This window comes from Anser brachyrhynchus (genome assembly GCF_964034855.1).
Source record: "Anser brachyrhynchus genome assembly, chromosome: 1".
Classification (NCBI taxonomy): domain Eukaryota; kingdom Metazoa; phylum Chordata; class Aves; order Anseriformes; family Anatidae; genus Anser; species Anser brachyrhynchus.
The window spans coordinates 24,844,588-24,859,946 of NC_137694.1; positions in this window are offsets into that span (position 1 = coordinate 24,844,588).

The window sequence follows — 15,359 nt, forward strand, 5'->3', positions numbered from 1 at the left end:
TCATTTGACTGCATAAACATACTTGCCTGTTAACACTTGCTTCTAAAAAGTCTTCAGTGAACCTGGTTTGCCTACTTGAGAGGATGCACGAAAGTGTCAGCACTCAGAAGGATGCTTAAGTTCATATAGGCTTCTGTGCTAAGTTGTTAGGGATTTGACTGAAAACACCTCATTAAGGTCCAAAAAGTAGGAAAATATTTATTTGGTCAATGGAAATTAGCAAACCCTAAAAGGAAGATATCTGAAGACAATAAAGATATGGGAGAAGAGAAAGGTAAAGCAAAAATTATAGAAACATGAAGACAGAGTGGTTTGAAGAGAAAGAAGATCTTGTAAGGAATGAAGAGTTATTCCAATCCCTGTTATATAAGATAGACAAGTACATATGACAAAATATGAAGATTTTGTTGAAATAATATACTCCTCATAGGGTCACCACATGAATCAGATATGTAGCAAGTTATACAGTCTGTCTTTCCTGTGTGACTTCCATAAAATCCATATTCAGCAAGTCTTGCTTTCTTGCAAACAATGGGACATTCAGCTTATATGGGAGGGGTGAGGGCACTCCAGTGAAAAGAGAGGGCACAGAATGGGACAGAGAAGCAACATTGGCACAAAAGAGGCAAAGAATGCCAATTCAGAAGGCGGGTGTGAAAGTAAAATCTGCTTCCATGCCTGCTACAGTATATATTACACAACTGGCACTTACTTGGCAAATCACCCACCCAGGCACTGACCTTGGCAGCATCACAGGGATAACCTCTATGTGAGGAAGGACTGTTCTTCAACAATGTCTCCAAAATGTTTGGCACCAAAGTACTTTTTTTAAGAAAGCAAGCATTTCTTCCACTTCTTATTTCAGTCAAAAAACAGCATTTTCTTTTGGCTGCAAAGGAGACTTCCTGTCCGTGACTTTTGTGATATTCTTCATATAGTGTTCCAGATTATTTGATATTGCGTATAAATGCCATTGCACAACCATCCAATTTTGTGGATGTTCCCATGTTACAGAGCAATGGGTGTATTCAAAGACTTGCCCAACTAAAATGATCTCCTTGTTAATTATTTGAGGAATGATGACAGAATGCTTGGGGTTGCAATGCCCTGGTAGAAAGTCTTCTGAAGGAAAAATGGAAAGCATTCCAAATACTGGTGAAACTGAGATGTTTCTCTGTCACTGACATTCTGTCTTGTGCATAGGGGAGAAAGAAAGATTGGGGATATTAGTATCTGTTGTTATCTTTTATTGCTTTAACAAAGTAAACCTGCTATTCACTTCACTGTTTTATGGAGGTCATATAATTACGTAACATATTTAGATCATGTAGAAGCTCAGCAGCCTTTTCTATAAACATGAGACTGAGCTCTATTAACTACGTTATTAGTTTGTGTGAGCAAAATTAGGAATGTGTTCTAGACATCACGGTATATACCTTTTAGACAGGTACTTTAAAAAGAGATGGGATCACATGAATCCTAGAATAAGACTGAGTGCTTCTGAGCACACTCCAAGGGTGAAAATCAGTCTTCTCAATAAGGACTTAAGGCTTTCAATGACATTTGGGGTTAATTTTGATAATCATTGTAATTATGATTGCTAGAAAGAAACAGATGTGTTAGTCTTCAAATTAGTAAAGAAATGTGAAAGGGAACAGACAGATGTTTATTACAATCGAGATTAAATAAAATGAATTCCTAGAGAGTTGGTAAATGTAGATTTCCATTTGATCTCTAAAGAATAACTAAAACTTTTCAGTGAAGTCAAATACTAGGATATCTGTTATGCACAACAAATTCAAAGTGTTTGAAACAGGAGTAGGAGTCACATACAAATATGTAGGTATTATAAGCTATTTACACTCTAGTTGATGCCTCCCACAGAAAGCCTGTTCAAGTGGAACATGGACATTACTTTTAAAGAATGTAGGTATAAATAATATGAGTTTTAGAGGATGCAGTCATTCTGAGACCTAATCTTACTAGGAAAAGTTGCACTAATGTACTAGCAGATCTTTGTAGGTAAATATTATAAGAAGCCTTCTAAATAGAGTTTTGCCCATATGCATGCCCATACTTACTACCAGATGGCATAAAAATGGCATAAAATATCAATATCTCTCTTTTTCTCTTTCACTGTCACTGTCACTTGCTTTGATGAATGGAGGGTCACAGCCAAAACTACAAACTATGACAAAAACCTGGGGCCAAAATTAGGAAAAAAGAGTTGCACTCTGAGCCCCAAACTGACCATTCTAATAATGGCAAGAAGGGGCAGGCCCCAGGCCTGATCAGATGGGATCTGCAGCTGACGTTCAACACCTTTCTGACCTGGAACAGACAATTGGTCTGGGTGGGACCTTTAGCTTAGCTTTTGACACATCTCTGCTCTGAAACTGCAGTACGCTCTGTGTTGGATGCTGGAACTTCCAGACTGGCTTTGCAGACCTTAAACATCATGACAGAACTGGGTATGGGTTTTCTGGAGGGCTTCACACAGTATCAGTTCAATGCCATTGTCTTCAGAAGGAACATTTCCCTTTAGGACACCAGGAATCACAAAGGGAAAAAGATTTTTAAGGGAATGAGCAACAGGTCACAGAAACTGAGCCTAAAAGCCAAAATGTAAGAAATCTTAAGCTCTGGACTTTTGCTAGATAAAGACTTTCTTTGTATCCATTGGATTTTGTATGTCTTCCTCAATTTGTCTGTTTTTGAACAGGGAACACTTCTATACGACTTTGCAGGTAGATACAGGATCTTTGCATTTAAGTGATCCGTTCATACACTGCCAAATAATGTCATGAAGTCAACAGCAGGGACTTGCAAATTTCCCTTTCTGGTCCAGTGTATAGTAAACTCTGCTTGAATCTTGAATCTTGGGATCTCTGTAAGGCGTAATCACCCCGTGTGCTGGACAAAAAATAGAGTGCTCTCTCTCAAAGCTATATTGCTGTGGCTTGTAACTCTTGCACAAAGATCTTAAGGCAGAAGGTTTCTCTCTTCTGCCTAAAATAACTGTACTCAGCTTTTTGGATTACAGCTGAGATGACTGCTTCACAACCTAACAGCCACAGCAAACAAAGTATGATGACATGAAATTCAACAAAGATTTTTGAGGAACAGACATCAGCAAGTAACTGTAGATCTGTCAACATGAGTGTTTAATCCTGCTATTTTAAGTTCTTGGACTGTTTTATTTATAGCCATTTCTGTCTTGTCACAGTGGCATCTGAGTGGCTCACAAGACTCCCATGAGCAAAGCAAAGAATTATCTCAGTTGGGGGTGGGGGGTGAGAAGAGGAGGCTGAGAGAAGTGGCAGTCAAGCAGAGCATTTGCACAACAGCCAAGATCACAACCCATCCTTCCTCCCCTTTATGAGTTCCCCATCCTTCCTTCCTTTTACTAGACTGTTGGCCAAACAAATATGTGCTTTCCATCCAAAGGTCTTTCTCCTGGTTTTATCATCATGATCAAGCTAATTGGGAGCAGGAGGGTAAATGAGGCATAGCTGATGTACGTGGCATGATGCCCAGCTGACGCTACTATTAAGCTGATGCCGGAAAAGTTAGGAAACCATAGCCTGGCACTGAATAATAGGCCTATTGCAACTGAAGTGTGGGGCAGAGAGAGATTTTCCTGCAGCTGGCACCTTGTCTACAAGTGATGTACAAGAGAAAGTAATGAATGACTTGACTCTCTGTGTTTCCTATGTGCATTTTATCGCAGTTCATCAGGCACCCATGAGTCTGACTGATGATTCCACGTAAAAAACAACAATAATTTCCCTTAAGAGAAATGAGTGACAGCTGAAGAATAAGCTGCAATTATAATCTCCCTTTTCATGGGTTAGGTTGGCAATTTAACCAACTGTGTTCATTAACTGATTTAAGTTCCAATTCTCTGCTTTTATGTCTGATGTGAATATCTTTAAGTTAAACATTGCTTGTGATGCAGAATAATGGCTAGCAGCTAATGTCATAAATAAGGAACACAGGAGCAAAACTAAACTTTTATTTCCAAATGAATGTACTCCATGGAGATAAGGTACCTGGCACCTTGGTCAGCACTTTTTCCATTAAGAGCCCATGTTTGCCCAAAGGGGAGCATCTGTTAACATCACTGCTGCCACATGGAAGCCTTTTCCCATATGTACTACATACAAAATGAAATGAGGACACTTTTTTTTTTTTTTTTAAATCTATCACAAATGAAATGCATGTGTTTAGTAAAAGAGAAAAACAGCTATGTAAAAGCCAATCTCTAACTGATAAACACAAGTGAAAGTTTCCCTTTCCCCATCTATATTCTGATCTTCTCCAAATATGCTAATATGCTATGAGTATCTGACTTTGGAGGGACAAGGCTGAGCAACTTGGATGAGACAGCCAAATCACCAAAGATTTTTATGAAGCTTCAGAGCTATTAGTGGGTATGTTACTGCTTGGTTGGAGATGGTGATGATTTACAGGAAACTTGTGGATAATTAAAGGCTGCACGGAGTGGTTGTCATTAAAAAGCAATTATTTACCATTGATTAGCATATTATGGTGAGACTAATTAAGCAGAGGAACAACTTATTCAGAGTTTTGATGGATTCACCATTTCTGGGAATTTTGTTCAATGTTGGTTGTTTTTGTAAAAGATATGAGCACATTCAAACAGGAAATCATACACAAAATATTCCATCCTCCCTTTGTAAGGGTCTGTATTTTAATTAGGATTTTTTCCTTCCATGGTGTTAGAGCTGTTACAGGTTTCTGCATACTCATAAGAGAGGCTATTGCAACATTTATTTGGGTGGAGCAGCCTCTGGTAAAGGTTTATTCTTTAACACTTATCTGCATGTGTCTTCTTTTCTTACTCACCACAAGTCAGTGCAGCCCGGGATTAAAGAGTGGAGGCTGCGAACTGACTCATGGCTCCTTTGCTCTACTGTTGGTTACATGCCACATCTAAATCACCCTCTTATTGAAGAGATGTATATAGGGAATTTCCAGATTAGGTACAGAACTGGTTCTTCAAGGTTATTTCATCTTCATAAGAACACAGGAGTCATCTTGGGAAAGATGGAGGGGCAAGGAACAGAGACATGGCAGAGACAGTGGAGATGTTCTTGGGTGTCAGAAGAGTCATACCCAAGAAAATACCCTCAGGACTCTGCACCACTCCACTGCAGTATCTAGCAATAGTAATTAATCCACGTTCAGAGCTATAGCAAGAATTTTAGTTGCATGGACACTGCACACACCATAAAGTTTTTTCTATTCCATTTTTTTTTTTCACGAATTCCCTGTCCCTTAGTCCCTTCCAGCTGCTGCTGCTGATGTGGATTTGCAGCTGCTTTTTCTGTGCAGGTTTGCTGTCATATGGCATCGTAATTCTCCCTTGCTCACCACAGCTCTGCCCACTCTCCTAGTATCCATGGCATTATTGAATAGTACATCACTTTGTTCTCTGAAGAGAATGTCATGTGTTTTTGCTATTATTTATGAATCTGATTTTTTTTTCCCACAGACCTGAAGGCTTAATGAAAGTAATGCCAATCACTTTTGCATAAAATTGTCATCATTCATTACCTGAAGTATATGGGAAACTTTGTTGTTTACACCCATCCTTACCAGGTCTACAAAGCTCTGATCAGTGACCAAAAAGATGACCCCAAATGTGTAATCTCTGGAAAATACACTTTTCAACAAAGCATATCGTAGAAAAATATCAGAGATGATATGTCCATCTGGGCTGGGAATTTTCACACAACACGATGTCCCATGAAATCAAACATCTGCTCTGTAGGTCAACCAGGCTCATATTTCACAGTCTATTGGTGCATTTACCTTGTGATGTCAGGGTGCTGTGGGTAGGCAGATGGGTTTATCTGCCCCTAGGCTTCAGAACTTTTCTCAAGTACTACATCATCCAGAGTGGAAGTAAGTCAGAGATGATAATGAAAGGAAGAGAAATTTAACTAGGTTTTTCTCTCATTCTCCTACTTGTATGTTACGGTCCCTCTGATGTTTGCTGAATGTACATGAATAGTATTTCTTCTGCAAAGACCCTCAACTGAAAACACACCTGGATCAGACAGACAGGGATGTTTTTTTGCCAACCTGAAGTCTGGTATACCAAAGATGGTGGCAAACAAAACTGTTTTCAACCTGTCACATCCTTATGCCCTTCTCTAGGTGAAAGGAGAATATACTTCATCAGAAAAATACCCATCAGAAAAATGAAGCCTATTATTATACTAGAGAATTTCTTGGGTTCATTTGGTCACCTACTGTGCATTATTCACTAGGAGGTGAAAATCCGCTCAAACCAGGAGCAAACTGCCTGAAGACTATAGGATCGAACAGTTAGACTTTTATATTCAGAGTTGCCAGATGTCAACTGATAGCTTCTTTGCTTTCTGCTTTGTTACAGTGTGAAGTGCCTCACACAGAAAACTGGGATGACATATGAATAATAAATATTGCTGAATAACAGCTGGAGTTTCTCAGGGTGCCTGTGTTCTCTTCAGTGAAACGCCTCTCTGTATAATTTACTAGGTATCTCTCATTAAAGCAGAGATAGTATATACAATTACAGTTAACAAAACAATGCCTCTGAACAAAAAGGGTCACTGTGTTGCCTGGCAACTCTTAGTCCATCCAAACCCAAATGCCTGCTATCACAGACCCATGTTAATTTGTGCTGTTTGTGAGCAGAAGCAGCTATGGGAACTCAGCGCTTGGATCTTTGGTTATCAGTAGGAGGACCTCTCCTGTAGCTGGGCTCTGCCCAGCCTCAACCCTGCTTTCAGCCTTGGTGGGCCTCCTTGCTCCCCATTGCAGGTTCACCTGGACAGGAAAACTGGCATTTTAGTGCACATCCCACTGGTGTGGGGTGGGAGTAAATCCTGAATTCTCTGTACCTGGGAGTCAGGGGACGTCATACATACACCTGGTCTTGCAAAACAGTTCTAGAGATAACATAACTGTTATGACTTTGCTTTGAATACTGTTCCCATTATCAGGGAACAGCTTCAGTCTTTGAGCAAGAGGCTTGGGGATAATTTCTGTGCATATATTAATATGCTTGTTTCTTCGGTTCAATGGTAGAGGAGTATTATGGACCTTTTCTTATGATATAATGTCACAATTAGCTGTGAGAACCACTGAGCCTATTACAAGGGACATTTCATGCAATCATGTTTGCTGAAAAATTTTTCATGCTTGTAAGAACAAGAATATATATCCAATTATTTTTAGAGTGGTAATTTTCTCCACGTGGACTTAATTAGAAAATGAATAAAGAGAAAGTAGATTTTTTGTTTTGTTTTCTTTTCATAAGCTCGAGTTTCAGAAAACAGATTGTATAAATGTTATTACCTTGATAGCCGTTAAAATTATAATAATGATAACAATAAAATCTTGTTCTCAAGAGGCCAGGAAGGAATTTGATGTAAATAGACTCAGCTCCATGGAAGCTTGTGGATTTGTGACAATTGATACCAATTTAGAATCTCTCCTGACCTTTCATTCAGGGATATAAAAGTGCCCTGGTGAAAACTCCAAATTTTGAAAACAGCAGAGTGCTGTTAAGACACACTTAACCTTGGAAAGAAGAAGATTCAATAACAGAGTCTATGATAACTGTTTTTAGGGGTGTGTGAGGGGGTAACAGTGAATCATATTTTGTTACTCTGAGTTATGTTGAATTGAACATCAGTATGGGAGAAGAGCTGATTTTGATGAAATTGCTCACAGATCAAGGTACTTATTCAGTGACAGTTAAATTGGCAGAATTAGTGTGATAAATACAAATTATTTTTTTTGAAAGACAGATGATGAGACAGTGTAGCTTCTTTCAAGTCTATGTACTTGTCTAACCACTTAGACACTGATTTACCTGGGCATATCACTAAAGGAATTGAAAAAACTTCCTAACATTCATGTACACTTGTGCCAAGGAGACAGGTTTCTGTTTTCAGGTGTTTCTCTTCTGCTCCCTCCTACTTGTGGCAGGCACCCAAAGTGTCTCTATCTGCTTGAATTACATACCTAGATTGGGTTTATAATCCCTGCATTAAAAAAGGGGTGAGAATACACTCTGTATCCAAATGCTAAATCATCCCTCATATTGCAGCACTTGAGAGGAGCTTTGAGTGAGAAAGCTTCATGTTTTTCCTCTCTGTGAACTGCTTTCACACAGCACACAACTGTATCTTCAATTTTTCTCCCACCTGCTCTGTTTTTCTTTCCTGCAGCAAAGAACAAACAAACATAAGACGTTGTTCTCTTGCTTTTTACTTCTGTCTTTGTCTTCATCTGTGAATTTCTGCCCCTATCTTCTCCCCTTCTAAATATAACTCTTCTTATTTGTCCCACTTTGCCAGAGCTACTGTGGACTGCAGCCCCAAGAGCTCTGTCTTTATAGCCTTGAATACCTCGGTATTAATGGGGTAACAATTGCCTGATAACAAAGTTCTGTACTTTGCAAGCCGATTTAGTAACAATAGGCAGAATCGCTGTGAAGTTTCTCCCGTGGATACACATTTCCATGTCTATGTTATGCCTCTTCATTTGCCAGTAGATGTGCTGAGTCTATGCAGCTGGAGAGGTGTAGTCATCAGTAAGGCTTATTTTGCTAATCATTCCCACATCACACAGAGTAGGAGGCAAGAGCACCCCTGTGACAGGGTCTAGTGATCAACTGTTTTCTGATTCCCTGCATGATATATGAGTTATCAAGGACAATGTCTAAATCAAATAATATAAAGCACAAAGTAACTTCTTAGCTCTGAAGTTATAAATGCAAAACTTGGAAAGCTGTGTTAGGTGGGAAGAGCAAAAGGAAAACAATGAGATTAATTACAAAAAAAAATCTTTTGTAGCAGCTATGACATGAATTGCAGAGTGGGTAATTTCAGAATCATTAGAAGATTCTGTATTTTTAGAGATAAATGACAATAATAACTGTAGGTGTTTTGGATTTATGAGTGAATTGAAAGCTCTAGGGTTTGGTGTAGAGATGTGTTTGCAGTAAAAATGTGAGATCAAGTAAGACTTATGAAGAGGAGGCTGAACACGGTGAAAACAAGTAAAGAAATTTGTTGAGGGATATTTAAAGAGGAATAAATCTTTTAGTACCTAGGTAGATAAGCTACAACACAAACAAAGAGCAACGTTTAATGGAGAAACATACATTGGAACATATAGGAGCTGAATCACTCCATCAGTAGATACTATATTACCTTATCTGAATATTTAAGTACAGGAAATAATGTGATACATTACATATCAGAAAAAAAATGCAGTGAAGCTAAGGTTTTGGAATAAAACAATGAGTATATTGCAAACTAAGGAAGATAGAGTGAAAGAAAAATAAAGAAATACAAGGAACAAAGAATTAGTGTAGTCCAAGTAAGCATTGATTTAACTGACTTCATGTTAACTGCTGTGGAAAAGGAAGGGGAAGGGGAAGGGGAAGGGGAAGGGGAAGGGGAAGGGGAAGGGGAAGGGGAAGGGGAAGGGGAAGGGGAAGGGGAAGGGGAAGGGGAAGGGGAAGGGGAAGCAAGGCAAGGCAAGGCAAGGAAAAAAAGGAGCAGGTCTTTGCATATGTAGACATGAATATAATTTAACAAAACAGACTCAATCCTGAATTTAATTACATAGCAAGTGCAAGTAAAGTGGTTGTGATGCTGTTATGGAAATGTGACTGTGATAAACTTATTCACATTACATTCTGTTGCTAGTTCAATTTCCATTCACAAGCCCAAAATGTGAGGTCTAGTTCTGTCGCTATAGATGAAACAAACAAACAAAAAAAAACTGTATAAAGGAAGATATGTTTTGTAGCTCTTTCAATAATTCAGTATTAAAAAACTGTTTCCCTTCATAATAAATGTTAAAATTAAAATTAAACAAACGAACAATTTTATAGTGAGTGTTTATGCCCATAAATGATAAATACTGCATTAAAAAATGAAATATCTGCATTAAAATTATAGATGAAAACTCATGCTGAGAATGAAAGAGAAATAAACTTGAAGAAAATGTTGGTGAAATCTAGGAAATATATGGAAAAAGAAGATTTTCTCCCTGCCTGAGTCTTCTGCTTCTCTTCTTTATCACAGGAGTATTACTACACTTGCTCTTCACAGTTACAACCGTATTACTAATTAAAATGTTAATAAATTCTTAAATTGAGTTGAAGCATTTGCTCTTTCATTCTGTGCACTATATGAACTGCAATCCATATATATGCCAATCTTGGATTTTTGTTACTGGGTGGTAAAAGCTCTGGAAAATGTCTATGCTCTAAGGATCTAATTAGCTTTAGAATGGGTGGTTCAGGGATCTATTATCCAGACGACATAGAATTTGGTAAGAATATTAAATTTTGCCAAAACAATTTTATGATCATTTCACTTCTATTTTTCTAGGTTTCAGAGTTGGGGGTAGGGGCAACAGGTGAATATATTCAACCAAGCAAACTCCTGCTGAGCAGCGGAAAGTATTTTATCACTGTTCACTGGTAAATAAGTCACATGCTCATTTTTGAGCACGTCGCTACATGAACAGTGTTGTTATGCGAGGTAAGTGTGACAGAAAGGACTGTAGAGTAGGTGTGTGTGGTGGTTTTACCGTGCTAGGCAGCTGAACACCACAACCGCTCTCTCACTCCCCCTCCTTAGATGAGGAGGGGAAGAACTAAAGGAAAGAACAACTCACGGGTTGAGATAAGGATGATTTAATTAAAGGAAAAAAAAGAAATAATTATTAAGGAAAGATTATTATTAATTAAACAATTTAACTAAACAATTTAACTAAACAATTAACAATTTAACTAAAGGGGAAAAAAAAGCAAGGGGAAAAGGGAGGGGGAAAGGGAAAACTAAACAAACAAGTAAAGGCTATGTGGAAGTGCAGAGGAAAGAAATTACTCTCTACTTCCCACAAATGAGTGATGCTTGACCATGTCCTTGAAGCAGGGCCTCAATGCACGTAGCCGGTGTTCAGGAGGAGGACAGATGTTTTCACAATGAGAGCCCACCCCTCCTCTCTTCTTCCTTTTTCCACCTTTTATTGCTGAGTGCGACATCATATGGTATGGAATATCCCTTTGGTTGGTTTAGGTCAGCTGCCCTGGTGACCGTTTCTTTTCTCACATTTTTGCCCACCCCTAGGGGGGTTAGAGAGAGTCCTGATGCTGTGCCAGCACTGCTCAGCAGCAGACACAACTCTGGTGTGATACCATTGCTGTTTTAGCTACGAGTGCAGAGCACAGCACTGTATGGGCTGCTGCAGGGAAAGTTAACATCCCAGCCCGACCCAGTACTGTGTGTACACATGGGAAGTAGCTGACATCAGTATGCCCTTTACCTGAGATAACTTTTGTAATGATATGCTGGTCATAATATTAGGTCCATCATAGAAACCCATCTGCAGCCTTAATGTTGGAAAAGTTATAGAAACAATTTAATACCATTATCAGGTTGCTGTTGATGACTTGACTTGCCAGTTTCTTCTATTGACTGAGGATTTTGTGGTTTTTAGGACTTACAGTTGGCTAAATAAAAAGCTCTGGTTTCTTAGCAATGATGTGCTTACTGTTCATGGATACGTCTCTGAGAAAAAGATGTAAATGCTTCTGATGCTAACATACAGTTCTGGCATTGTAGCCACAGGAGTACTATGCTAAGTATAATACATCACCTGGTTTGTGAGAAGAAGAAATGTATTTGGAAAAGTTTCATTAGAACATCAACTTCTCAGCACCATAGCCTAAAACGCATAGTAACTTACCAAGTGGGAGAGTCACAAAAGGCCAATTTCTGAACAAAGCAAAACACTGGGAAGCCAGTTCAGACAAAAGAAAACCCTTTTTGATTTCTCACTTGGGTCTTTGAATTTTTTTCTTAAGTTTGTGCTTAGAAAACATTCTAGGCAAGCATGCATCCTAAAAGTGAGGACAGAAGTGTTATATTGGAAGTCATTTTCAGCCTGGTAATAAAAAGTTGTGGTCAAAGGTGGCCCACATGGTCATTGTATGTGGCTCTAAGAGGGGCCACCTGTGAGACTGTGCTCCTTCCCCAGGAGACGGAGAGATCAACAATGATGAAGTCTCTTCCAGCAGTCTGGAGACTGAATCTTTACTCTGGACATGTTGGGGGCAGGGACCTCAGAGCTTGAAGCAGCCTCACCCCACCAAACCACCCACCAGTTGGCTTTCAGAGGGACCCCAAGGACATGCAGTAGTCTCCAGCCTGAGTCGCCTAAGTGGCCTTCTAGGAACAAATATTTGGAGATCTCCATCCTTTGTCAGTGTTGGCTTTAAATCTTTTAGTGTTTCACTTTGCTTAAATGCAACATCAAGCACCTGAACCTTCTATAGAAGAAAACAGAGGGGCAGCAACAGAACAAGAGGATTTGTCCAACGATTGTGTATAACAGTTGATTGCTTTTGTAATTCTCTCAAAAGGGCAGCACTGGTGTTTTCACATATCTCCACCTATGAAATGAGGAGGGTCATTATTATAGGCTTCTGACTCTAACGACTAATGTCTTTATATATGTTTGATGTAACTCATTCCTAGTTTATGATCCTCCTTAATTCTCATCTTTGTATTGAAAGATGAGTTGTCCCAAGCCTTACCTTTGTCATGCCCTCAATTTACGACTGATATAGCAACCCTGATAATGAAAGTTGGTCCTTCTACTTACTCTAAAACCAAAATACAAGGAGATCATAGAATCATAGAATGGCTTGGGTTGGAAGGGACCATAAAGGTCATCTAGTTTCACTCCCCCTGCCATGGACAGGGATGCCACCCACTAGAGCAGGTTGCCTGGGGCCTTGTCCAGCCTGGCCTTGAATACCTCTACGGATGGGGCATCTACAGCTTCTCTAGACAGCCTGCTCCAGTGCCTCACCACCCTCTGAGTGAAGAATTTCCTCCTAATATCTAATCTAAATATCCCCTCTTTTAGTTTAAAACCATTCTGCCTTCTCCTATCATTATCTGCCTGAGCAAAAAGTTGCTCTCCATCTTTTTTATAAGACCCCTCTACATATTGAAAAGCTGCAACGAGGTCTTCCCAAGGCCCTCTCTTCTTCAGGCTGAACATCCCCAGCTCTCTCAGCCTTTTTTCATAGGAGAGGTGCTCCAGTCCACTGATCATCTTTGTGGCCCTCTTCTGAACCTGCTCTAACAGATCCACATCTTTCTTGTGATGGTGGCCCCAGACCTGGATGCAGAACTCCAAGTGGGGCCTCACAAGGGCAGAGCAGAGGAGGACAATCACCTCCTTCACCTTTCTGGCCACTTCTGTTGATGCAGCCCAGGATGCAGTTGGCCTTCTGGGCTGCAAGCGCATGTTGCTGGCTCATGTTGAGCTTTTTGTCCACCAGAACTCCCAAGTATTTCTCAGCAGGGCTGCTCTCAGTGAATTCTTCTCCCAGTCTGTACTCATGTTTGGGATTGCCCCAACCCAGGTGCTGCACCTTATACTTGGAATTGTTGAACCTCATTAGGTTCACATGGGCCCACTTCTCAAGCTTGTTCAGGACCCTTTGGATGGCATTGCTTTGTTCTATCATATCAACTACACCACTCAGCTTGGTGTCATCTGCAAACCTAATGAGGATGCACTCAATCCCATTTTCTATGTTGTCATTAAAGATATTAAACAGTGCCAGTCCCAAGACAGACCCCTGATGGACACCACTCATCACCGGCCTCCACCTGGACATAGAACCATTGACCACCACTCTCTGGGTGCGGCCTTCAAGCCAATTACTTATCCACTGAATGGTCCACCTATCAAGTCCATCTCTCTCCAATTTGAAGACCAGGATGTCATGTGGGACAATGTCAAAGGCCTTGCAGAAGTCCAGGTAGATGACACTGGTTGGTCTTCCCTTAGATACTTTTGCTTTCCTTCCCAAGAGGCTGTGTTCCAGAACAAAAGGACTGGTAGTACAAGTAAGTGAATGTTCACATTGGTTTTCAAAATGCCTAAAACATCAGACCTAAAAGAAATTTTTTGCCAATCACATTTTTTGAAGTTTTCTTTGCATATGTTGCACTACCCCAATAGGATATAAAGAACATGGTGAACATTCATTATTTTTGTATAAAGTAGGTGTTTAGAAGTTTAGATAGAAAATAACTGCTGTTAGTGAGAACAGAAAAGAACACCGGCAGATATATTCCCTGTAGGATACCCTGGAGAACACTGCTAGAAAACAAACAAACAAACAAAAAAAAAAACATTATGTATGCAAAATAAAATAAGGTAAGGTTTCCTCTGCAGTAAGATGTCTCTTGTTCATCTTTGAGAACATCACTCATCATACTTCTGAAATTACATTGTCAAAATGTTTCTTTTTGATGACCTTAAATTGCTCTTCTAGCTATAATGTGAAAATGTGCTTTCCTATATTTTTATTGTGATTCAATTACATCAGAACTTGTGAGCTTTGCTGAGTTTTAACTCTTTTAAATAATTTTATAATATAAGAATTATACTTCTGGGATAAACGGAAAATATTTCTGTCCAGAAAAAAAAAAGGGGAGGGGGGGAGGACATTATTCCTGTTGTTAAACTGGAAAATATCAGCCTGGGAAGGACATTATCACTTAACCCACCAGTAAGAAATAAGATCTTGGGCACGTCCTTATGAAAACTGACATCCAGGTTAGCTTTTGTCTAAGGTAGGAATAAAAGTAGTCCAGTATTGTTATCCCTTGGAAAGAAAAGAAAATGTAAACTGAAGCCTGTGTACCTACTCCATTTTATGAGTCATTCAATAAATAATAATAATAATAATAATAATAATAATAATAATAATAATAATAATAATTGCTGTGGCATGAAAATTTTACTTTTTTTTCAATCCTTGACAGCAAAGCCTAATGATTAAAGAAAGCACCCAAATGCTTCATTGCCCCTTTTGTGTGCACACGTTCAAGTTAGAAGCTGTGTAGTATACAGGTCGAACAGAATATATGAAATGGCATATAAATATTTATTTTTAATTCTGCAGCCATTCAGTTTCTTCTGGGATGAATTGGGCTGCTCTATATCACCTTCAACATATCCACTGTTCAGCCAGTTACATTTCCAATAGAATCTGTATTGGTTTTTTGTTTGTTTGTATTGGTTTGCTTCTTCTCTGTACAGGAGAAACTCAGAAGGAACTTAAACAAGACACTAGGAAAAAGTACTTTTTTATATACACCTAATATCACAGCTAGTGTAAAGGATGTTAAATAAATAAAAATGAGGATCATTTTTTTTCTTAAAATTAGAGTTTTGAAAGCATAATTTTAAACATTTAAAGCGGAATACATAAGCAATTTGTTAATGAG